Genomic DNA, 26,399 nt, shown 5'->3' with positions numbered 1-26,399 from the left:
GACAAAGGTTAGAAGATTATTTTTCAATTTCCTTTAAGTATTTTAATTCTAGAAGCTTTTAACTTTTCTTCAAAGTTTGTACTTTTAAACTTTTGATTACATCTGTGCTCTGCTCCAAATCCCTAATGCATACATTTGGGTATGTTCTGCATTCCTAATAGCTCCTAGGTGATGCTGATGGTTCAAGGACCATAGTCTTGCTTGCTTGCTTAATTGAAGTATAGTTGACACACAATGTTACATAAGTTTTAAATGTACAACATAGTGATTCAGCAACTCTGTACATTATCCTATGTTCACCACAAGGATAACTACCATCTGTCACCATACAACACTGTTACAACACCGCTGACTACATTCCCTATGCTGTAACTTTCATACCTGTGATTTATTCATTCTGTAACTGGAAACCTATATACCTCCCACTCCCCTTCACCCATTTGCCCCTCCCCCCACTGCCTTGCCCTCTGGCATCCACCAGTTTGCTTATTCTGTATTTATGGGTCTATTTTTGCTTTTTTTTGTTTATTTGCTTTGTGTTTTTTTTTTTTAACCACACGTTGAAGAGCAAGGTTGCAAAGAACTTAGTTATAGCTTACTTCAGACTTTTCTTCTTAACCTAGAAAGACAAATAGTACCCAGTTAGATACAGTCTTTACAGAAAGCAGTGGACATAGATAGAGATGGAAAAACTATTTTAAGGGTATTATTGGTATAGAGAAATATTTGTAAAAACAAAATAAGAAAGCTATTTCTGTAGCATAGTGACTAGACTGCAATATAAATATGAATACTATATACAATGCTGACTTATCCTGTAATTGCTGATTGCTTTAGTTATGAATTTTTAATTCACACTTTATAACTAGATTTAGACTTATTTTACTCCCCTTTGATGAAATTATTTTTCTCTACTTATTTTTTCTTTTTCTTTTTTTTTTAATGATTTTATTTGTTCATGACAGAGAGAGAGAGAGGCAGAGACATAGACAGAGAGAGAAGCAGGTTCCTTGCAGGGAGCCTAAAGGGGGACTCGATCCCAGGACCCCAGAACCGTGACCTGAGCCCAAGGCAGACGTTCAACTGCTGAGCTACCCAGGTGTCCCAATTTTTCATAACATGAATATATGAAATTACTTTATACAAAGAAAGTTCACATGTGGAAATGCAGTATTGCAAATACCATAAACCAAATACATTTTTATATTTTGTAATTCAAGCTAACATTTAGATTGGGGTGCCTGGGTGGCTCAGTCAGTTGTACATGGGACTCTTGATTTTGTCTCAGGTCCTGATCTCAGGGCTGTGAGATTGAGCCCAGCCTGTGGCTCCATCCTGAGCGTGGAGTCTGCTTAGATTTCCTCTCTCCCTCTGCCCCACTCCACTGGAACAGCTGAGGGCAGCATGGAAAACCTCAAATGTCTCTGTGAGGAGGCCTACCAGAAGACATATCAAAACTGCAGAGGCAAGGCCTCTATCGTACTTCCAAATGCCAAGTCTCCCGCAGAGTACATCTGATTTGTCAAGCCTAGATCACATTCAGAATTCAAGCTGCAAGGCAGTCTGGAAAATGTAGATCTTAAGTTTCTAGTCTCTATGACCTGAGAAGGCCAACTAGAAAAGGGGTGGAATGAATGGTGGTCACCAATACTTTATACCCTGTCCTAGGACTATTGTTCTAGAATAGAAGCTCAACATCTACATGGGATGATGTTCTTTTTTGTCAATTCTGACAAGTCAGTATATCAATCTATCAATAGTCTTCCTGATCTTGGTCAAACCATAAAAGTTTGATATTCTCAGAAACATACCAGAATGAGGCAATCTTAGATTTGAAATAATCGTGTTATTTAAAGATTTTATTTATTTGAGAAGGAGAGAGTAAGCACAAGTGGGAGTGGGGAGGGGCAGAGGCAGAAGGAGAAGCGGGGAGCCCAGTGTGAGATCATGACCTGGGCCAAAGCCAGACACTTAACTGACTGAGACACCCAGGCGCCCCTTGAAATAATCACTTTATTTTTGGATCGGTGCCTTTATATATATATATATATATATATATATATTTTTTTTTTTTTAGCTAGAAAATGCATTCTTCAGGTAAAATATCCCTTGGAAACATTATACATAAGTAAATAAATAAATAGCTACCCTCCTCAAAGTGGCGGTAGGGCTTGTTGGCAGAAATATTTTGGGCTTTCTGTGTATTCCAGGTGGTTGCTTAGGTCTTCCAGATTCCCTTAAAGTTAGCTTGAGACCATGTGATGGCTTTCCGGCCCTAAAACCCCTGTGGATCCTCCATTCCTTTCTTCCCATTACAGACAGTGGAGTCTGTGTATTGATACATAATAGCATCACACTATGATGACAGCTGGACCCTACGCTTACTAGATGGAAGAGGTCTTTTGCCTTATGCTGGTGTTTGTGGGGAGAGAAATAAACATTCATGATAGGATACCATTGAGATCGTATGTCATTGCAGCATAGCCTGGCTCTCTTGACAAATGTGGGCCTGAAGTCCTGCAGTCTCCACCTCTCATTCTTCCAATGCCAGCCTCTTTGCCTCTCCTTTTCTCTCTGCTTTCTACTTGCCTCCCAAGGCAAATCTACATCGCTACTTCCGGGTGCACAGTTTGTAAACCATTACTCTCGGCTTTTCAAGTACCCCCTCCTCTGGTTTTAAAAATATAAAAAACTGTGTGATAAATGAGTATTACTTTATAGATAAATGGAGGATAGGAGTGGGGTAGAAATGATGTTAAAATAGGCACAAGGGGTCCCAATTTCTGAAATAAAAATTACTACAGATACTGTATCTAACCACTTGAAAATAGTATATTTGACTAGCAATAGAAATAAAGTTATATTAATCAAATAAATGGGAGCTATATTAATCAATCACAGAACATTCTACCTAATGAAGAACATTATCATAATATACTATAATTAATCAGCTCATGAAAAGCAATCTCAACAAATAGATCACAAAATTCAGAAGGGTTTATTTGAAAGATTGACAGGTTTTGGGGGGAACAGACCTATTGCATAACTCATCCAGGAATTTGATTACTTTCTTTTCCTCATCAAACATTTCCCTGCAATAATCTTAGGCACCAGAGATCAAGCAGTTGACCTCACTGATACAGTGGAGGTCAGACTGTTTCTGTCAGCTTCTCTCTGGGATCCATGGTGTCCATGAATGTCTAGAAGGTCAGAAGGAAGAATGTTAATGGACTGAATATGGATCTATCTGCATTTACAAAGCAAGCTTCTAATCCATTCACACCTCAGCTCAGATGCCACCTCTTAGGGAGATCTTCCCTGACCACCTTATCTGAAATAGCTGTACTTTCCTCCCTGATCACTTTCTAGCCCTCGCTTTACCTTATTTTCTTCATACCACTTATCACTGATTGAAATTCTATTGTTTATTGTCCTATTTCTTCACTAGCACGTAAGCCCCACAAAGAGAGGTGCACCTGGGTGGTTCAATAAATTGAGCATCTGACTCTTGGTTTTAGCTCAGGTCATGAGATCAAGTCCTGTATCAGGCTCTGTACTCAGCACAGAATCTGCTTGAGATTCCCTCCCCTCCCCTCATTTGCTCATTCTCTCACTCAAATAAATGTTTAAAAAAAAAAAAAAAAAAGCTCCACAAAGAGAGAGCTTTTGTTTAACATCACTGTAACTCCAACAAATACATTGCCTGGTACATTACATAGTAAGAATTCAATATTTCTTATATTTCCTATGGTTCTTTGCCAGACACAGTGGAGAGTTTCCTCTGATCTTTTCTATGAGAACCTGGTAGGGCTTTTGGAGATAAAACTCATTCCACCTTCCCAAGGCTGGATCCCACTCTGGAGTTTTTAATTCTCAAATTTGCACAGAGCCTCCAGCAATTTGTCAATTACAATTTAGGTTTCCTATGCCATAAATGGGTCTCTAGAAGGTTTTTCCTGCGTGGGATTCACCTATCTGTCTCTATAATTTTTGAGGCAGGGGTTTGCCCTATGACCTCAGTTCTCTAATGGATCCCAGAATTGTTGTTGATTCAGCTATTTTTATGTGGATAGGAGAGATAACTTCCAAGTTCTTTTTGTGCTGGACTGGACACTGGAAACCATTCAAAAATTTTACTAAATAAGTGAATAAATGCTATAAGAATGTACAGCTATCAGCTGGCTCACTATTCTAGTTTTGTAAATCTGAACTTTATTTTAATCAATCACAACATAATTATACAGGAAGAGATGAATTCTCATGCCAGTGAATGGCACTTCTCTGATGACTGAACTTTTGGACTGAACATCATATTATTTGCATAATATGGAAAGTGGTATATAAAAGTTACATTATTTATTAATTAATAATTCCTTAAACTGAAAGCAACATATTCTAAATGTATTGATTGTGGTATAGGCTAAGCTGCAATAACAGATACTTCCATAAATCATTGGTTCAAATATAATAGAAGATTATTTCTCTCTCTTACAGTCTGGAAGGAGATGGTTGCCCAGGTTGGGGTGGGCAAAAGATCAGATAGAGCCCCAGGCTGAGTTCAAAGAGAATATGTAACCGGATCCTGGCTGTTTAGTTAGGAAGGATTGTATATGATCCAAATATAAAGTGTGTATATGTGTGTACAGGGCTCAGATGAATCAATTTTAGCATAGCATTCCATTTGAAGAAATATATACTCCAGTAGCCCAACAGAAATTAAAAGACATTTTAATATTTTATGTGCATTTCTCAAGAACTGTTAGGGAGATCTGTGCCATAACCCACAACAATACTTTAAAAAATATTATCTGTCTTCCACACTTCTTTCGTACTCCGTGTTTTTTGCAGTCTTCTCAAAATCCCCCAATTCCCCTGACACCCACCTTTTATGGCTTTTCTGTCTTCTTCCTCCTGCCCCCACCTTAAGCTCTTTCTTATTTAGATCAATTTAGAATTGAGCTTCTTTTTATGGTTTCATTTCTGCTTTGCTCATTACCTGGATTCTCCACAAGAAAGAACCCAGGGCTGACCCAGAAAGCAAATATCCTTTCCCTTACTTGACTGCAGCTCTGGCCCAGTTGCTCTCCCTGTCTTCTAATTTTGCATTACAAAAACACCAAGAACTAGACTGGCAAAGAAAGACTTGCTTAAGGTGGTGGGGGAAGGGTAGAATCTGCACAGACAGGACTGGGGAGGCAGTGAATACTTACACGTTAAGACGTCTTGTTTCCATCACACATATATCATTAAGAGCTCAAGTGAGGATAATGTGGACTGCTATAACTCCAAAACAGATGGAAAATCTCTCAGTTTAAAAATATTCACAAAGCTAGATTTATGCAGATGTTCCACCTGAAGACAGCGCTGAACAAATTAATGCTCACTGTGGACTATGAAAGTCTAATCTATAAAGTGAAAAGGGAAGAGAAGGAAACTGAAAATTACTGAGCACTTACTCAGTATTGGGTTAAGCTCTTTAAAGAATGTCATGTTATTTAAAATCCCCCCATAACCCTTCAGATCAGTGTTCTCGGCTTGGGGATCTATAGACCATATTCTCACTCATATGTGAGTGCTGAGATTGAAAAATGCTTGTGTTTTCATACCAAAAATAGCATGAAAATGTTTAACACGATATAGTGTGAGTGCCTGACATTAACCTTTTTGATTGTAATGTAGGTGCCTGACATCAAGCTTTTGATTGCTGAGGTATTCATTTCAAATAAGTCCATCTCAAATAAACATACTGCCAGCTGTATGACACAGCTACTAGCTAAACAACTGTGCTAAGGAGTTAGGCTGCCCTCACCTGTGAAGGTCCCTTTTCAGAAAGCCCTGTGTCACCTAGATAGATGATTGCTTGAGTCAACCCAATTTTTCTTTCTTGCACCCCAATTCCTGCTTGGGATGCTGTAAATTCTCCAATAAAGAGTGAACCCAAGAAACCCTAGGGAACCACACTTGGATGCCAATAAAGTCAAAGCCCCAGATCCACACTTCTTCCCTCTCTACCCATGACCTCACTATATGGCCCTTGGATGTGCTGTGTACCCTCCAGGACCTCCAGTGCTCCCTTATCTTTGGCACTGAGGTGCATCTTGCAAATGTAAAAACACAAAGGCTGGTACAGCCACCACCATTGACTCTGGTCAGCGAAAATGTCTATGGGACCTTGGCATAAATAATATGGACCCAGGTGATTGGCCTCGGGCATTCCTGGGCCAACGCATTACTAACAATTGGCTGGCACTGACAGGAACACAGGGGCATGTTCTAGATCATCAGGAAGATTATCTTATAATCAAATAATTCTAACCAAAGAGTCATATGACTGTATGCTACTGTAATTGAGGTAGACTAGTGAGAAAGGCATGCAGTCAGACTTGATCTGTAAATGACATGTGTAAGCCAAGTGAAGGCCAAAATATCTCATACTGTATGAAATAAATGATGACTTTGTAAGAGCTAAAATTCAGAATTGGGCTGAGATTTGAGTCATCACCCGGCATATGGTGGTAAAGTCATATTCTAAAGAACACGCCTAGAAGCAGTATTAACATTTGAGCTGTGATTTGATATAAACCAAAAAAAAAAAAAAAGTCATCACATTGTTAATGCTATTTCCTTGAGGTTTGTTGTTTTTGTGAGTATTTAAACAAATTTACAAAATGTGTTGATTTATATCAGGGCGGTATATCAGAATGATTTATATCATTCTTCCCAATTTTTCATCTCTCTCTATCCCAGCATTCTCTGTTCTACAAGCCAAGCTTATGTCTTGTGACTTCGCAGCACCCCTCACTAGAGAAGGCAGAATGCCGTAGGAAGCTGGAAAAGAGGCAAGCTGTTTATGTGGCAGCAAAACACTGGCAAAACCGTTGCTTTCAGTGGCCCAAAGGCAAAAAAAAAGTACTTAATGAACCTGTGGCAGACAGAAAGGTTCTCAATCAGAATCTTGATAATGTGAACAGACTGTAATTTGCTGCATTCAAAAAGGTACAACAAGAAAGTGATGAGCTTAGAAAAACTGGCCACTTTGCAGGCAAAATTGAGAGGGGATGTAGAGAACCTAGAAATTCCAGAAGCTGTAGGGTTGATAAATAAAATTGTTTCTCCTTTCCATTCAGTAAGAGATAAAATTTAAAAACACCTTGTATTTGAAAGACCTACTAAAAAATAGCCTCACAGAAATGACAAAATCCAGGCACAACCTCCTTAAGACCGACCTTAAGGCAATGTCTGGCAGTAGATACCTTCACCTGGACAAAATGACTTTTGAGAAAAGTGATTATGAACTCAAAGTACTTGTAATTAAGTCTAGAGAGAGACAGGCCTCACAAAAACTACAGTGTGGATTTTGGCACATGGAGTGGCTGTAATTAACGGCATCAAAAATCCAACAGGTTTTCAAGAGCCATGTTTGCAAAAGTGCTGCCATGCTAGATGAAGAGGTTGACTTTGAGATGGATCAAAAAGCTCTGGGATCCCAACTTTCTAAGGGTAGCAAGTGGGTGAGAGAACTGCTCATGTTCGGCAATACTATTTCAGATGTGGCCCCAAAGGGTGGAAAGAAAAATCACACCGGAGGCAGAGCAGGGCTGTGGAGAACAATGGACTGGGCCCTTTGTCCCAGGGAGCAGAGCCAGGGCCCGAATAAAGGACTGTTCCCTACCCTAGTGGAGAAACTGGCTGATATATCCCTGTTTCAGAGTGTCTGTGGACCAGTTGACCCCATATGCCTTCCAATCTTCCCTTTTTTCAGATAGGAGAGTTTACTGCTAAATCTTGTCCCTGTTTTATGATTGTATGTTGGCAGAGGGTGACAGATTCCTTGGTTTTGTTTTGGCTTGTAAATATCTAGATTGGGAAGAGCCACATCTGGCCCCAGGGTAAAGCACAGATCCTGAACTTTGAACCCCATGCTATGACTGGATGAGACTTTTTAATTAAAATGTCTTGAGAGGCAGGGGTGGGGGGAGTATGTTGCAAAAGGGAGCAAAGTGAATAATTATTATTTGAAGGAGACTGTGGTGGATTAAGCAGCTGTCATTCTCAATTCTTCATATACTTCCTCTTATAGATCTATTCATCCATGCTCTTTGCCTTGGGACTTTGCAGTACCTTGACTAGAGTAAACTAAGATATTTCCTTGCCCCATTGAAGCTGGACCTGGCTGGAATGTTAATAAACATGATGAGGCTTTAAATATGTGTGCATGGTTTGGCATTGCCTCTTTAGTCCAGTAATACATCATTAAAAAAAACCTAAACAAAACTCAAAGAGCCAAAAAACCCAAACAATAACAACAACAAAAACCCCATACTCCGTGTAGCCTCTGATCTCAAAATGAAGACTTGAGGAGAACTGATTCTACTTGTAACCTGGGGCTAGTCTTTACCTAGTCTACCTGACATCAGCCAAACCCAGCTGTGAATAAAAAAAAAAAAAAAAAAAAAAAAAAAAAAAAAAAAAATTAATGTGCAAGCAACAGAGATCTTTGGTGCTTTCATTTATGCAATCAGTATTAGTTGACTAATAAAATTCACATAAGGAATATAAGTATAAAGAATTCATACCTCATTTTATGTTTATACATCGCTCATGTCATTAAGTTAGAAAACATTTTGAGTTAACAATAGAGTTCAATTTTTTTTAAAGATCTCCATGGATTTATCAAGTTTTAGAAACTCTGCCTTAGAGAGTTCTGATTAAACCCATTTTCTACTATCTGTCTTTCTGCCTCTTTTATTAGTTTTAAGTATCTTCTCTTTTGGTTAGGTGACTATTAAAATTTGCTCTAAGGGCATAAAGAGATTAAAAGAAAGAAAAAAGTTTTCTAAGAAGAAAGATAGAAAGGAAAAAGCTAAACTGCTGAATTCAGATGATGCAATTTGGCAGAATAATATAAGCAGAACTGTGAATGTCCAAACCCTGTCAGAGATTTTCACCATCAAAGGATTGACGTACCAGGTTTGCGCATCCCTACTGCGGCAGACAAGGGCAGCTTTCAAAATACTTCCAAACTTGGGACTATTCATCAATAAGGCTGATACTAACATCAAAATGTCAAAATGTGCAGCCTACAAAAAAAAAAAAAAAAAAAAAAAAAGATAGAATCTTGCAGAATTAGACCAGGAATGAGAGGCCCTTGGGGAATAAAAATGCAGATTACAAAACAAATAGAATCTTTTAATATTCAAGAGACATTTTTTTGTTGAAGTTTTCCTCACTAGACCATAATTTGAGTAGCTTCAGACATTAATCACATCATGGAGGGGTGAACCGCCCCCCACCCCTGATTTATTTTTTATGTGTCTCACTGTTAACAAACTTTTTTATATTTAGAAAAAACTTGAAAGCTCCTTGGGGATTTGCACAAACTGTTCCTAAGGTGGGCCATACAGAACCCTGTGGTCAGTCACTCCATGAAGGGAGCTGTGGCTTCCTTCAGTCTTTACCTCCTTTAGGTGAGCGGAGAGGAAAGGCTAGAGCAGCTCAAGCACCTCCCAGTCTGTCTAGAGGGAACTATAGTGACTACACAGGTTGCTTACACACAGGTAGGCTGATAACAAGAATGTCTTGTTTATGAGCATTACTTCCTCAAGGAGTGTTGTGGGGATACTAACGTGGTAAAAAGAAGGAAAGGAAAAACTAACAAGGAAAGGAGGTTAAGTCCTCCACCTCCAGCCATCTAGAGCCAATTTTCTCACTTTAGAAAACTTCATTTCTGAAAGCTCTCAAAAACCTGCCCACTTCTTAATTTACTGACCATCTCTTGGGTAAGGGTACTCACCTCCTTCATATGACATGTTGGGGCACATTTGCTCTGGAAGCAGTTTGGAATCAGAGAAGAATGGTTATCCCACAAATGTGGGGTCTCTTTCAGGGAATGATGCAAAGTCATTCAGTTTCAGGAGGTGAAACTTAGAAAGGTTGCTCTTGCAGATTCAGGGTCCTGGGGAGGTCATTCTGGTTTGGAGGCTCTCAGCAAGCCCTTGTGTCCAGGCTTCTTTGTCATTGGTAGCCCGAGGGATAAAGAGAGCAGCTGTTTAGCCAGGGCAAACTCTGTTCTGGAACCACTGTGAGAAAAATAATACTTCAAATCAAATTCCTATCAAAAAAATTCATGGATTTTTGGTCAAAATTAAGACTCGCACAGTTATCTTTATTATTGGTTGATTGATTGCTTTTCCCATGATCATAGGTGAGACCACTTCGTTTCCATCTTTACCTTTTCTACATTCTCCTTAGCTCCTTTTTTTGGGGATGCTAATCCAATTATTTGTGTTGTGGGGGTGGTAATGGAAAAAGAGAGTGGCTGCAATTATGGAAGGAGTGGGGGTATGGATCTTATTTTCAGTGCAGTTTTTACAGTAGATTTCCTTTAAAAATTACATTGAGCAGGGATACCTGACAAAAATATTACTAATACATAACTCTGAAATTAGATATAGCTATGTCTTATGTAGACCACTGTACATATCCTTAACTTGAGTAATTAATTTTGGATAGATACATTGCATTATTTTTATTTTAAAATTCTTTTAAAATCAGGAAAATTATTCTGTTTTAACAAATACAGAGGACAAACTGGTAGTTGCCAGAGGTGAGGTTTTTTGGGGAGGGGAATGGTGAAATAGATAAAGGGGATTAAGAATATAGACTTATCATGAAGAGTGATGAGAAATGTATAAAACTGCTGAATCATTATATTGTGCACCTGAAACTAATATAACACTATATTAATTATACTTCAATCAGGTTTTCTTTTTAAAAAAACAACATTTTTGTTGAAATATTTCAAGTTATTTAGAGGTACATAAAAAATGTTCAATCTCTCTGATAACAGTTTAACACTTTGGTGTATATTCTCCCAGACATTACACATACCTCCATATATAAATGGACTTTAACAAGCTTTTCTCCCTCTAGTTTTCATTGATGCTCTTCCCATGTGAGTTTATGTAATATAATTCATTCTTCTAAACAATTACACAGAATTGTATGTACTAGAATTTATTTAATCATCCCTTTATCGATTGGGCATTTAGGTTACTTCTAATTAAATTTATATTATAAACAATGTTGAAAAACAACTATGTAGAAATACTTTTTTACTCACTTAGAAAATTCTCTATAGGAAAGATTCCTAGAAATGATATATTTGATTGGCCTTTGTGCTTTTAAAATATTCATAGATGCTATCTGATTATTTTCCAAGAATTTTACTAGCTTATAAATGCATCAAAAATAGATAAATTTTGGGATGGCTGGGTGGCTCAGTGGTTGAGCATCTGTCTTTGGCTCAGGTCATGATCCCAGGGTCCTGGGATTGAGTCCCACATCAGGCTCCCCAAAGGGAGCCTGCTTCTCCCTCTGCCTGTGTCTCTGCCTCTCTCTCTGTGTCTCTCACAAATAAATAAATAAAATCTTTTAAAAAATAGATAAATTTTCTTCCAAATTCCTTTGAATTTTTATGCAATCATAGAATTCATTTAAAAAAAGGACATTTATATTCCTAACCTCCAAAGTAATGGTATTTGGAAGTAGAGCCCTTGGGGGGTAATTAGGTTTAGAAGTGGTTATAAGTGTGAAGTTCCCATGATGAGATGAGCGTCCTTATAAGAAAAGGAAGAGCATGAACTCTCTCCATCCCTCTTTCATCCCCCTCCTCTTCTCTCTGCTGTGTGGGGACAGTGTGAAAAGGCAGGCATCTGCAAACTATGAGGAGGATTCTCATTACATTCTCAACATGCTTCACACCCTGATCTCAGACTTCTCAGAGAAATGGATTTCCATTGTTTGTCACCCAGTTTATAGTATTTGTTTTGGCAAAGCCAACTGACAAATACAAGAGTTTTCTTTCCAGTTAGGGTGTTCTCAGCTGCAAGTGATAGAAAGCCTAATTAGGTGGGGCTTAAGCATTAAAGACATTTGTTACCCTCCCCCCGCCCCACCCCTTAAGAACTTCAGGGTTTCAGGGAACTCCAGGGCTTGATAACCTCACAAATCTATCAGGGGCCTGGGTTCCTTTATCTTTGCACTTCATTGTTCACACTGTGTTCCTACACATATGTAGGAATTCCTGCCTTTTCTCATGATCTCGAAATTGCTGCCACAGTTCTAGGTGTCATATTCAGACAATTTTTATTTATTTATTTATTTATTTATTTATTTATTTATTTTAAGATTTTATGTATTTATTTGACACAGAAGGAGAACCAGAGAGTACAAGTAGGGAGAACAGCAAAGGGAGAGGGAACAGCAGGCCCTCCACTGAGCCCGATGTGGGGTTCGATCCCAGCACCCCAGGATAGTGACATGAGGCCAAGGCAGCCACTTAATGACTGAGCCATATGGTCACCCCCAGATAACAACTTTTTGAGGCAGAAATGGTAATATGTGTGACATTCTCAGAGTGAGGAAACCTTTGCAGCCCTCTCTAGCATATTTATCGCTAATGTCTCACTATGCAAAATGTAGTCATAGACAATGAGATTGCCATGATTATCTTGCTTCAGTGAAGACTTGCCCTCTGGGCTGGGAAGAAGCCTACCCTTCTTGTAAAATTGATTGCTTTAGTTCTGTATTGCTAGAAAACAAATTACCCCCTGAATTTAGCAGCTTTAAAGAACAAACATTTATTATATCACACAGTTTGTGAGAGTTGGAATCTGGGAGTGGCTTAGCAGGGTGGTGGTGCCAGTTGAAGGTCTTTAATGAGGTTACAAAGAAGTTGTCAGCAAGCACATGAGAAAATGCTCCACATCACTGGCCATCAGGGAAATACAAATCAAAACCACAATGAGATCCCACCTCACACCAGTGAGAATGGGGAAAATTAACAAGGCAGGAAACCACAAATGTTGGAGAGGATGCGGAGAAAAGGGAACCCTCTTGCACTGTTGGTGGGAATGGGAACTGGAGCAGCCACTCTGGAAAACTGTGTGGAGGTTCTTCAAAGAGTTAAAAATAGACCTGCCCTACGACCCAGCAATTGCACTGCTGGGGATTTACCCAAAGATACAGATGCAATGAAACGCCGGGACACCTGCACCCCGATGTTTCTAGCAGCAATGTCCACAATAGCCAAACTGTGGAAGGAGCCTCGGTGTCCATCGAAAGATGAATGGATAAAGAAGATGTGGTTTATGTATCCAATGGAATATTCCTCAGCCATTAGAAACGACAAATACCCACCATTTGCTTCCACATGGATGGAACTGGAGGCTATTATGCTGGGTGAAATAAGTCAATCGGAGAAGGACAAACATTATATGGTCTCATTCATTTGGGGAATATAAAAAATAGTGAAAGGGAATAAATGGGGAAAGGAGAAAAAATTAGTGGGAAATATCAGGGAGGGAGACAGAACATGAGAGACTCCTAACTCTGGGAAATGAACTAGGGGTGGTGGAAGGGGAGGAGGGCGGGGGGGATGGGGGTGACTGGGTGACGGGCACTGAGGGGGGCACTTGATGGGATGAGCACGGGGTGTTATTCTATATGTTGGCAAATTGAACACCAATAAAAAAGAAATTTATAAAAAAACAGTTGTCAGACTGAGTGGCAGTAATCTGAAGGCTTGAGTATGACTGGAGTATCTGCATTCAGAATGACTCAGTAACATGGCTGTTGGGGGTGAGGGGAGCTCAGTTCCTGGTTGGCTTTGGCTGGGGTGTCGGCTCCTTGCTGGATGTTGGTGGGGTGTCAGGTCCATGCCATCTGAGCCTCTCCACATCTGGGCTGCTCATGCTTGGCAGCTAACTTCCCGGAGGGCAAGCATTGCGAGGGAGTGAGTAGTAAGCTGCACTGCCTTTAGCGACCTAGTACCCCAAGTCATGCACTGTCACTTCTACTTTATTCTATTCATCAGAAGTGAGTCACCATTAGGTTCTGTCTCTTACAGAAACAAGTATCAAAAAATTTGTGGATATATTTCAAAACCATCAGAGAAAAGTAAGTGCGGCAGCTCTTTCACAAGAGAAGAAATGAGGGTGGCTGATGAGACAATTGATTATTTTTTTTTACCTTCCATTCTTGGTTTGCTAGGTTTTTAAAGATTGTGTACACTTGAATTTTATCAAAAATCATTTCAATTATAGAAGCAAATGGAACTTTTTTCTCTTTTAATGTGTTGGATTATATTCTTAGATTTTTCTAATGCTGAAGCACCTTATTAGTAGTGGGATAAATCTTTATTGTCATTCTGTATTATTATTTTTTGTACATTGCTTATTTGATGTTGCACCTGTGTTCAAAGGTGAGATGCATTTCTTCTTTATTCTTCTATTGTCTTGTCAGGTTGTGGTATTAAAGATATGTTAACCTCATAAAATGATTTGGGAAGCCTTTCCTCTTTTTCTATTCTCTGAAAAATAAACCATGTCTAGCTGTCTCTCTTGCTCTCTCTCTTTTTGCTGTCCTTGCTTAGCCTTTTTTGGCTCCAGGGATATCTTTTAATTTGAAAATTTGTCTTTCTTAAGAGTGTGGTGTTTTCAACCACTGCCTTTTTTTCTCTCTAATAATCATATTTAGCTTCTCGTTTCACAAGGATCCCACAGTTACAGTCCCTCTGATTTATTTAGGGAACAGTTTTTCAGACTTTATTCTGCTAAAAATGTGACAGTTTCTGTGGAACTCTAGCCTAGTACTTTTGCAAAGTTTTAAGTAGGCATCCCTCCCTCTCAGTGCATGATTCCCTTTGGCTCCATGGATATCCTGACTCTACCCAAGGTGGCTGAGAGAGTTCTTGTTGGGAAGATGGTAACACACTTCTCTGGCAATTTTCTCCTGTTAGTGCTTGGACTCACTTATGAGCACTTGGTGCTGGTTTCTTCATAAAGGGGACCTCATTTGCTTTGTATACTACAGAAACCCTTCCCGATACCTGTTTTACTGGTGATACTCGTCCTTGATTTCTAGCACTTAATGGATTTATTCCTTTTACTCTTTGGAAATTTCAATGAGCTTTTGGGAGGAAGGATAATAAACCTTCGTGTTGTCCATCCAACCTGCCATTTAGACTACAAGTCTGTTGCTGCTACTTACTATGCACATAGAACTTGACCTCCACACAAGCATGTCCACAACTATGGTATTTAGAATCCATTATCTTTTAATATATACATTATAAAAATAACATATGCATACTATAGAAAACGTGGAAAATGCAAAAATGTGAAAAGAAGGAAAAAAGATCCATTGACCAAACACCTCAAAATAATGGCTTGTATCAGACCTGGTATTTTCTTGTAATTCTGTTAAATATTTGTAATCATACATATATTTTTGTATCTTTTTTTTTTTTTTTGAGAGAGAGTGAGAGAAAGAGCTTGAGCGGAGGGAAGGAGCAGAGGGAAAGGGACAAACAGACTCCATGCTGAGCACAGAGCCCTGTGTTAGGCTCGCTTCCAGAACCCTGAGATCATATCCTGAGCCAAAATCAAGAGTCATATACTTAACAGACTGAGCCACCCAGGTGACCCTGTATATCTTTTTTTATTTAGTGTTATACCAGAATTCTCTTTTAGTGCTATTGCTTGTTTTGTAATGATAGTGTCATTTTTGAAGTCACTGTTTTCATGATTCTAGTATCTAATTTTTAAAATCTAATGATGGTCTTTGATGTTGCTTATAGCATTCCATTTTTCTGTTTTTACAGGATTTTCTACTAGTCCTTGGGTTGTGCTTTCTATGAGCAATGATTGCTCACCTTTTCTCTTTCTATGATCTTTTCCATTATTTTCTTTGCTGTAGTGAATTTATATATACTTGATATGTTATTTTGTTGCTGAAGGCAGCCCTACCAAAGTGTTCTCTCACATCTGAATATAAGTGAGTCATCTCGATTCCCTTATCACTTATCTGAAACCTGAGAATTCGAGGACCGAGTGCTGGTGTTCCAAATACTTTCAGAAGCCTGGTTCTGATCTTTAGTGAATGAGTCGTGATCTTTCTTCTATAATTTAAAGCCCTGTAATGGGATTAATTACATCTAAACAGCGGCATTTCTTACTCCCTTCAGTAATTTCCTTAAGCTTCACATCCTTCTCGACTCAGGCTATAGCACTTCAGCAGAGCCACTTCTTGCACTTCCCCCAGCTCTCCCCAGAAGCTGTTCACACTCTTCTCTGGCTCCTTTTTTTTTTTTTTAATAATAGGATTTTTTTAAAATATAAAATTGACATACCATAAAATTCTTCATTTTTAGGCATACAATTCGTTGTTTTTTAGTATATTCACAGAGCTGTGCAACCATCAGCACTAATTTTAGCACTTTTCCTTATCCCCCAAAGAAACCCCCCACCCATTAGTAATCCTTCCTCATTGTCTTCCTCCTCCCTCATCCCCTACTTTCCTGGGAATTGCCAATCTACTTTCTATTGATTTGCCTGTTTGGGACACTACATATATGTGGAATCATACTGTATGTGACCTCTTGTCACTTAGCACGATATTTCAAGGTTTATCCATGTACTATTTATTTCTTTATTTGAGAGAGAGAGGAGAGAGAAAAAGAGAGAGAGAAAAAGAGAGAGAGAGGGAAAGAGAGAGAGAGAGAGAGAGAGAGAAAGGGAGAGAGAGAGAGAGAGAGAGGGGAGAGAGAAGAGAGAGAGGGCGAGAGAGAAGGGGCAGAAGGGAGAGGGAGAGAGAGAACTTAAGTAGGCTCTATGCCCAGCATGGAGCCCCTACAAGGTTCGATCTCACGACCTCAAGATCATGACTTGAGCCAAAATCAAGAGGTAGATGCTTAACTGACTAAGCCACCCAGGTGCCCCTATCCATCGACTTTTTAAAAATTGTGGTAAGAATCCTTAATATGAGAGCTACATCCTTAACAAAATTCTAAATGTATGATATGGTATTGTCTATAGACACGAGGTTGTGCAGCAGATATCTAGAACTTATTCATCCTTTACAATTGAAAATTTATACACATTGATTAGCGACTCCCCATTTCCTCCTCCCCACTGGCACCCACCATTCTATTCTTTGTTTCTATGAGTTCTATTGTATTAGATTCTTCATAGAAGTGGAATCATGCAACATTTGTCCTTCTGTGACTGGCTTATTGAACTTAGCATAATGTCCTTAAGTTTCACCCATTTGTCACATATTACAGGATTTCTCTCTTTTTTAAAGCTGAATAATATTTCATGGTACTTATATACCACATTTTCCTTATTCAGGTTGTTTCTTTATTCTGTTGTGGGGATAGGCCACATTTCGCATCATCAGTTAATGAACGTTGGGGTTGTTTCTACTTTTTTGGCTATTATGAATAATGCTGCTATGTCTCAGGGGTTTTAAGAGGGGGAATATCTCATGAGTTTTGATACAGACATTCTTTGATGGGGTATGGAAGGGGATGGGTGGTGGGAATCTCCTTAGACTTCTCTGCCCTGTGCTCTCACTCTAACAATGAATTTGCCTTCTTCTCCTTTGCTTTCTTTCTTTTTGTTTTATTTGTTTTAAGATTTTATTTATTATTTGATGGAGAGAGAAAGAGAGAGACAGAAAGAGCAACAAGCAGGGGGAGTGGCAGGGATAGGAAGAGGGAGAAGCAGGCTCCCCGTGGAGCAGGGAGCCTGATGTGGGGCTCGATCCCAGGACTCTGAGATCATGACCTGAGCTGAAGGTAGATGCTTAACCCACTGAGCCACCCAGATGCCCCTGCTTTGTTTGATTTTTTTTTTGAGAGAGAGAGAGAGAAAGAGAGAGAGAGAGAGAGAGAGAGAGTGAGAGCACGAGGTGGAGGTAGCGGCTGAGGGTTAGGGAGAGAGACAATCTTAAGCAGGTTCCATGCCCAGTATAGAGCAAGATGTGAGACTCAATCTCACGACCTTGAAATCATGATCTGAGCCAAAATCAAGAGTCAGATGCTTAATGAGCATCTGAGCATCTGAGCCATCCAGGCACCCTGCTCCTTTGCTTTCTGTTCCAGCAAATCCTTGTTTGTCACTGAGCTATTTGTCTGTGCCTCACAAGGGACTGCTCTGCAGAGCCCTCTATGTGTTCTATCAAGAAAAACAAGAATGGTGAGCCACCATTCTTTGTTACTAGCCAGACACTGGCTTGGGCAAAGGAGTTCTCCCTTCTACAAGAGTTTGCTGCATTTCTTGTTCCATACTGCTCCCCTCTGTCCCAAATAACCTCTCCTCAACTGAGTAGGAGTCACAAGAATATTTAGGATTTCATGTATTTACCTTCTTCCTCCCTCTCACTTTCCACTGTTCTAGAATGGAGAGTTAGGAGTTCATCCAAATGACATTATTTATTGGTCTGTTTCTTGCCCTGACTACCACTTTTCAAGCATTATTATATGAAATTGGCCTTCTCTCTATGCATTGCTTTTTTCCTTCTGTTTGTAATCTTTTTTTTTTTTTCATTTTATTAGTTTTAAGAGGAGGGAGAGACATTTTGTGATTTGGCTTTTTTTTTCAGAAAGTCTTCAAGTGATTCTCCAAAAACTGTTATAAATTATTTATTTAATTGCTATTTAATAGTCCATGGTTCAATGTGACATGATTTATTCCAGAATTCCCTTATTTTTGGACATTAGGTTGTTTCCCTTTTTGGCTATTATAAATAATGCTTGGAGGAGCAAATTTTCCATAAATCTTTTTGTTTCGAGATCATTTTCTTAGGCTAAACTGCCAGATGTGTAATTATCTGACCAAAGAATAAGATGGTTTTTAAGTTACTTGAAACATCTATGCAAAATTATGTCCCTAAAAGATTTCTCATTTGCACTCCCAACAGTATGGGTTACATGACTCTCTGATTGAATTTTTGCTCTTATTTAAACAAAACAAATCAATGAAACATGTAACTAACTTCTTGTTAGAATTTATGGAACTATGAGTTAGAAAAAGCATAAAATTCGTTGTAACTGCCTTACAAGGCATAAAGGTGTGACAATGCTATTATTTTGTTTTGTATATCTGCCTACTTTTTGGTGGCTAGTCTTTATTTCAATGAAAACAGTAGAAAGATACATGTTGGATCAGCATGATCCACCAAGTTTGGGTATACGTAAGTAGATTTTTCAGAATCTTGACTTCAGCTAGGTCACTTTTTGTTCTGAACAGTTTTATTAGGGTAGACATACATATTGAAACATATAGTATAGTGCATATTTTAAAGTGCTTAATTTGGTACATTTGACATATGTATATGCCCATGAAACCATCAGCACAATCAAGACAAAGAATATTTCCATAATTTCTAAGTTTCTTCTTGGTCTTGTATTCTTTCCAGGTCTTTCCAGCACTCCCACCCCTCATCTGCTTTTTTTGTCACTGAAGATTAGTTTGAATTTAGTAGAGTTAAATAAATGAAATCATAAATTACATGCTCTTTTTTTTTTTTGTCTGGCTCTTTCAATCAGTGTAACTATTTTGAGAGTCATTTATATTGTCATGTTTCCAGTTTGAGGACATTACCAAAGAGTTGCTATGAACATTTCTGTACAAGACTTTGCATGGACATAGGCTTTCTCTTCTTTAGGGTAAATACTTAAAAGTGAAAAGTCTGGGTCATATGGTAGGTATATGCTTAATTTCCAATAAGCTGCCAAACTGTTATCCAAAGTGTCTATGCCATGTCACATCCTACCAGCAGGGTATGAGAGCTCCATTTCTTCCACATCATCACCAACACTTGGTATGTCAGTTTTTTTGAGTTCAGACATTCTGATTCTAATGGGTGGGTAGTGGCATCCCATTGTGATTTTAACTTGCATTTCCAACTGGGTTATTTGGTGCTTTATGGATGCCTAGTGATACAGTGGAACTGTTGTGTCCCTTTATATAGTTTTGTGATGCTGGATACATTATTCGATCTCTCTGTGCCTTGGTTTATTTATCTAAAAATATATAGATGAAGAAAACTGTACCATATACTTCAAAAAAGTTGTTATTAAAATTCATGGACATTGCAAATGTAAAATGCTTTGCAAATTACATAAGTAATAGATATTATCATTATGATGGTTAAATTGCTGCATGATTTTGGGCAAATCACTTCAACTTATTTGAGGATTACTTTCCAGTTCTGTAAATTGAGGCTAAATAAGGTGACCTCTAAGTTTCCTTCAAGTACAAAAATGTTCTTGTCTAAAAATATACTGATGTTCCAATACCACATATATATATAACACATTTATGGAAAAGTACTCCTTAATGTGGAAAAAATGATAGCAAAACATTAAAAAAATGCAAACTTTATAATTTCTTATTATCTTAGCTACGCCATATTTTAGAATTTTAACACAGATTTCTATTTTCTGTGTCTTATGTGGAGGTGGTTACTAATAAGACCTTCCTTCATCTCTGTAACTACTCTGATCCAGAGAGAAAGAAATTTTAGTATTCATACACAAGTTCATCCTCTATTCCAAATATATGGAATTCAAAATATTCAAAATAATGTGGTCATTTCACTAAATATCATGCAGTTTAAGGCATTTTTGTGAAGTTTAAAAAACTTTATCTGCTGGGGCACCTGGGTGGCTCAGTGGTTGAGTGTCTGCCTTGGCTCAGATTGCGCTCCCCATGTCCCGGGATTACATCAGGCTCCCCCCAGGGAACCTGCTTCTCCCTCTGCCTAGGTCTCTGCCTCTCTGTGTGTCTCTCATGAATAAATGAAATCTTTAAAAACAAAACAAAACTCTGCCTGCTTATTCAGATCAAGAGCCAGGCCAAATTTTGGGATGATAAAAGGTCTAGGAATCACTTCTATCTGGATTTGCATATAAATGAAATCATTTAAAGGAACACCTAATTGGAATTGGGATCAAGGGAACTGTGCTATGAAACTATTGGAGGATTCGAGGTTCCCTATTTTAATAATGTTCTGCCAAACATCTGTTTTATTGCTTAAAATCACGTAAACAAATAATAAGAGATTTGATAGAATAGCATCTCAAAGTTGCTTTTTAAATTATTTAGAGATTTAAGGATATAACTTGTTGTATCTAATGTATTTCTTAGCAATTGACCTAAACATGTTAATTCCCTCATAATTTCAATGACTTCATTATATTTTGATGCAGTTTAACTGCTCGGTTTGAAATATACTCACAGTGACATGTTTTTTCTTTAAGTCTTCCTGAGTACATTATGATTTGTCCATATTCCATAGAGTTCAACAGTCATCTATTAGATTGGAGAGAACAGTAGCAAGCAGGAGCCAATTCCTTCCTTCATATTCTCCAGTATTTAGCAGTTGAAAGCTGACAAAGTTAAACCAGTGGCCTCCCATTTCTGCATAAGAATTCTGTTTTCCAATATTTTATTTCATCATTTCACTGTCTTATTTTAGTTTCATTATTCCCATTTCCGGGCTTGATATTATTGGATTTGTTTTTACAACAGTTGTAGAATTACAATGATAGCTCCAGTTTTTCTCCCTGACTGTATTCACACCCTTGGCCATCTCATTGTGAGTGGGGTGACTGTTCATCCCTCAATAAGCAACTCAGCCAGCTAACTTTCTTTGGTTAGTGGGATGTTAGCTGACCTGACTGACACAAGCCAAGTCTTGAAGAAGGTGTCTGTGGCTTGCTAACACTGTGGACATCACCACGAGAATATCTTTGGGCTAGCCTGCTGGAGGATGTGAGAAAGTGGGCACAGCCAGAGTCACCCTGCTTATGCCCAGTCACCTGGATCAGGCAATGGCCAGCTGACCCCCAGTTGTGTGAACTGGTCCAGCAAAGGTTGGCAGAACTGCTAAACCAATCCTCAAATCACCCCAGATGCATGAGCAATAAACACAACATTCTCTCCAGCAATGCAGTGTTATTGTCACAATAGACAAGGACACACTACCAAGTCCTATCCTTAAGCAACTTCTCTTCACATATATAATATTAAAAAAAAAAAAAACAACTAAAGAGACTATTTGGAGTGGCTGAGCATCTGCCTTTGCTCAGGTCATGATCCCGGGGTCCTGGGACTGAGTCCCACATCAGGCTCCCTGCATAAAGCCTGCTTCCCCCCTGCCTGTGTCTCTGCCTCTCTCTCCATGGCTCTCATGAATAAATAAATAAAAACCTTTTTTAAAAAAAAAATAATAATAACCCTTAAACAGACTATAAGGGTAGAACAGTCTAGAACAAAAAGGTATGGATATCTTTTGGTCAAATTTTGCAAGTATGCCAGGAATCTCCTATGCTGTTGATGGTGAATGAGAAAAAGTTTTATACCCACATTGTTTGACAAGATGGATTGATTAATACCATCAGAACTTCATTAGGATAAAAAGGATAAAAGCCAGTGACAAGTCTGATGCTTTTCTGACTTAAATAAATTCAGGTAGGTGTCCTTAAAGAAAAATTGGAGTTTATTGTTTGTTTGAAGTGCAGTTAGGTGATATAGTTACAAGGCATTGGTTCTCAACCCTGGCTGCATATCAGAAGCACAAGAGGAGGGTTCCAAAAATACCCATGTTCAAGCCCATCCCAGACCCCCTGCACCGGCATGTCTGGGAATGAGGCCCAGGTTTATACATTGTTTAACAGCCCTTCAGGTTTTCTAATATGCAGGCCAGGCTGGCAGATATTACCCTAAGAGGAATGATTGCATTATATAAGAGATAATGCTAAACATTTCATTCTGACCTCAAAAAGTAGGTTTCTTACAAGAGTAGGCTTCTACCCTTTTTTTGCAAAAAAAGGTAGTGGTCGGTCAGTTCTTTGGTGACAAGGTACAGAGCAGAATGATTTAAAGACTTGAAACATATGGACACTGGAAGGTCTTCCAGAGTAGTTAGAGCTCACTGTCTTGTGAACATTGTTGGCATGTAGGTTTTATTTAAGTTTTATTTAAATTCAACTTAGTTAACATATAGTGTAATATTAGTTTCAGGTGGACAATATAGTGATTCAGCTTCCATACATCACCTGGCACTCATCACAAGTGCCACTCCTTAATCCCCATCACCTATTTCCCCCCCCACCTCTCCTTTGGGAACCATCAGTGTGTTCTCTAGAGTGAAAAGTCTGTTTCTTAGTTGGCCTCTTTCTCTCTCTCTCTTTTTTTTTTTTTGTTTCCACATATGAGTGAAATCATACAGTATATGTCTTTCTCTGACTGACTTACTTCACTTAGCATAATACTCTCTAGCTCCATCCACAGCATTGCAAGTGGCAAGATTTTTTTTCCTTAGATATTATTTGAGAGAGGGAGAGAGCACCAGCAGGAGAAGGGGGCAGAGGGAGTGGGAGAAGCAAGTTCTCTGCTGAGCAGGGAGCTTGATGCGGGGCTCAATCCCAGGACCCCAGGAGCATGACCTGAAGTGAAGGCAGACACTTAACTGAATGAGCCACCCAGGCGCCCCAAGATTTCATTGCTGAGTAATATTCCATTATGTGTGCATATCTGCTCATTTGTTAATTGGATTGTTTGTTTTGAGGGTGTTGAGTTTTAGAACTTCTTCATATAGTTTGGCTATTAACCCTTTATCAGATTGTCATTTGTAAATATCTTCTCCCATTCTGTAGTTTGCCTTTTAGTTTTTTTTTTTATTGTTTCCTTCCCTTTGCAAAAGCTTTCTATTTTGATGAAGTCACAAGAGTTATCTTGCTTTTGTTTCCCTTGTGTCAGGAGACATTTCTAGAAAGAAGTTGCTGCAGCTGATATCACAGAAGTTACTGCCTGTATCCTCCTCTAGGATTTTGATTTCATGTCTCACATTTAGGTCTTTCATCTATTTTGAATTTATTTTTGTGTATGCTGTAAGAAAGTAGTCCAGTTTCATTCTATTGCATGTGGCTGTCCAGTTTTCCCAGAAGCATTAGTTGAAGAGACTTTTTCCTACTGGATATTCTTCTCTTCTTTGTCAAAGATTAACTGACCATACAGTTGTAGGTTCATTTCTGTGTTTTCTCTTCTGTTCCATTGATCTCTATATCTATTTTTGTGCCAGAACCATACTGTTTTGATCACTATAGCTTTGTCATATAACTTGAAGTCCGGGATTGGCATCCTCCAGCTTTACTTTTCTTTTTCATATTGCTTTGGCTATTTAGGATCTTCTGTGGTTGCATACACATTTTAGGATTGTTTATTCTAGTTCTGTGAGAAATGTTCTTGGTATTTGATAGGTATTACATTAAATGTTTAGGTTGTTTTGGCTAGTATATTGTTCTTCCAACCCATGAAGATAGAATGTCTTTCCATTTCTTTGTGTCATCTTGAATTTCTTTCATCAATGTTTTATACTTTTCAGAGTAAAGGTCTTTCTTTCACCTCCTTGGTTAGGTTTATTCATAGGTTTCTTATGGTTTTTGGTGCAATTGTAAATGGGATTGACTCCTCAATTTCTCTTTGTGTTGTCAGCATATGTTTTGATCTAATAATTTCTACCTGTCTTGTTCAGTGTAGCACACAGTTCAATAATCTTGTAACTTTCAAAAGCTTTTCATTAACAATTGCTCCTTAAGCCCCTCAGTCTCCTTCCCCCAAGAATGTACTAACCAAAGCTGAAGCAAAGAAAAGTATAGTGCTTCTATAAATCAAAAACTCCCACAAAGATTATGGGTTTGGAAAATGGTAATTATGATTTCTGCCTCCATAGCAAGTTGAACTACTGTTTGAATACTTTAAGTGGTAATATTGCTTGCTAGCATAAGAATTCTAGTTTTTTTAAAAAAAGATTTTATTTATTAATGAGAGACACAGAGAGGCAGAGACACAGGCAGAGGGAAAAGCAGGCTCCCTGCAGGGAGCCCGACGTGGGACTCTATCCCAGGTCCCCAGAATCAGGTCCTGGGCTGAAGGCACGGGCTGAAGCCTGTGCTAAACCGCTGAGCCACCCAGGCTGCCCAAGAATTCTAGTTTTAAGTTCAGATAGGTTTAGATTCAAAATCTGGTTTTATCACTAATTTTGGTTTTGTCATTTTAAAAATGGAGATAATAGTTAATGGTCAGTTGCTCATGAGGTTGCTGAATGTATTAAATAACATGTCGCAGAAAAGTGTCCTTCACAGTTCTTGGCAGACAGTAGTACTCAATACATGTTATCTATAATAATGATAATAGTTATTTTAATTACTATTATATCATAAGGCAATCATTCTATTTTATATTGCTTGGCAGCTCTGTACGATATTTAGGCCATTATATATTTTCTCAGAACTTCCAGTGACTGCAGTCATATTCTGAAGTACTGGGTGTTAGGACATTGACATATGAATTTGAGGCAGGAGCACAATTAAGCCCATAACAAAAAGCTTTGGAATCTTCTCCCAGAGTATGAAACCAGAGCATAGTGACCAAGGACAGAACACAGCTAGAGCTGATTCATTGAGGTAGGGTTTCTTTGAGCGTCTTTCCATTAGTACCCAGGGCTGCCCTGACTTGACTTCTGTCCTTCGTGAGACTTGGTCCTTTGCTTTCTCTTTTTTTATGAGCAATCCCCATTCCACGTGATGCACTCTTTTCTTTTCCCTTTAAGCTAGCCAGAGTTAATTTCTATTGTTTGCAATAAAAAAAACAAAACTAAACAAAAAAAAAACCTCTGACACATACCCTGAAGTTTGTTCCCCAAGTGTGGACTCTAGACAACTTGTGCCGAAAGGTGGCATCACCCTTTGGAAGTCCTTGTGACCAGAACCAACAAATTCCCAATTTGAGTTGGACCAAAGAAAACTCCCTATATCCCTGGGTGGCGCAGCGGTTTAGCGCCTGCCTTTGGCCCAGGGCGTGATCCCGGAGACCCGGGATCGAATCCCACGTCGGGCTCCCCGTGCATGGAGCCTGCTTCTCCTCTGCCTGTGTCTCTGCCTCTCTCTCTGTGTGTCTCTCATGAATAAATAAATAAAATCTTTAAAAAAAAAAAAAGAAAACTCCCTAATTGTGTATGTGTGCAGATATTTTACTTTATGAGTGAATTAAATTACTATATGCTTAATAATAATTTGTTCAAAGAATATATGCTGGGAAAGGATTAGGAGAAAGTGCTCTTTTTTAAAAAAAATTCTATTTATCACTGAAAAACCTTATTTTTTTTGGTTTAGTTAACAATTGTGAAAGTTCCCTTATGAAGACCAGGAAAAAAGTTGGGCTAAACGGACAGAACACAAATTCTCTGGTAAGAAATGTGTTGCTTGGTAATAAAAGGTTTCGAGTGAAAGTCAAACCCATAATGCTTGATTTACAGGGTGGCTCTGACAAAGACTACTATTTATACTCAATGTTCATCCTCTATCTCCCCTTTTTATGGTATTAGACTATTTTAGTTGGGTCCATGGCCACCCGGAATAAAGGTGACATCTTCCAGCCTCTCTTGCAGCCAGTTGTGGCCATATGACTATAGCTATTGGATGAGTTACATGGACAGTTTTATGGTTTGTACCCTCCCCTTCTCTTTTATTCCTTGCCATGACTAAT

The 26,399-nt window shown here is 38.6% G+C and overlaps 1 long non-coding RNA gene across 2 annotated transcripts; it reads right to left on the bottom strand.

The window, feature by feature from the left end:
- Positions 1–486: 486 nt before the first annotated feature.
- Positions 487–10,778, bottom strand: LOC119879412. 2 transcript variants are annotated; one of them, XR_005387495.1, is made up of 5 exons: positions 9,794–10,778; positions 8,968–9,080; positions 5,211–5,405; positions 3,036–3,200; positions 487–619 (listed from the first exon to the last, which is right to left on the bottom strand). It is a non-coding gene; the product is annotated as an uncharacterized LOC119879412 (long non-coding RNA). The 2 variants fall into 2 exon arrangements; XR_005387496.1 differs by lacking the exon at positions 3,036–3,200 and having other exon boundaries at positions 9,794–10,774.
- Positions 10,779–26,399: the final 15,621 nt, after the last annotated feature.

The sequence above is a fragment of the Canis lupus genome, unplaced genomic scaffold (assembly GCF_011100685.1).
Source record: "Canis lupus familiaris isolate Mischka breed German Shepherd unplaced genomic scaffold, alternate assembly UU_Cfam_GSD_1.0 chrUn_S766H929, whole genome shotgun sequence".
In the NCBI taxonomy this organism is placed as follows: Eukaryota; Metazoa; Chordata; class Mammalia; order Carnivora; family Canidae; genus Canis; species Canis lupus.
Note: the sequence above shows the minus strand (reverse complement) of the source record. Positions and strands in the feature narration are given on the sequence as shown.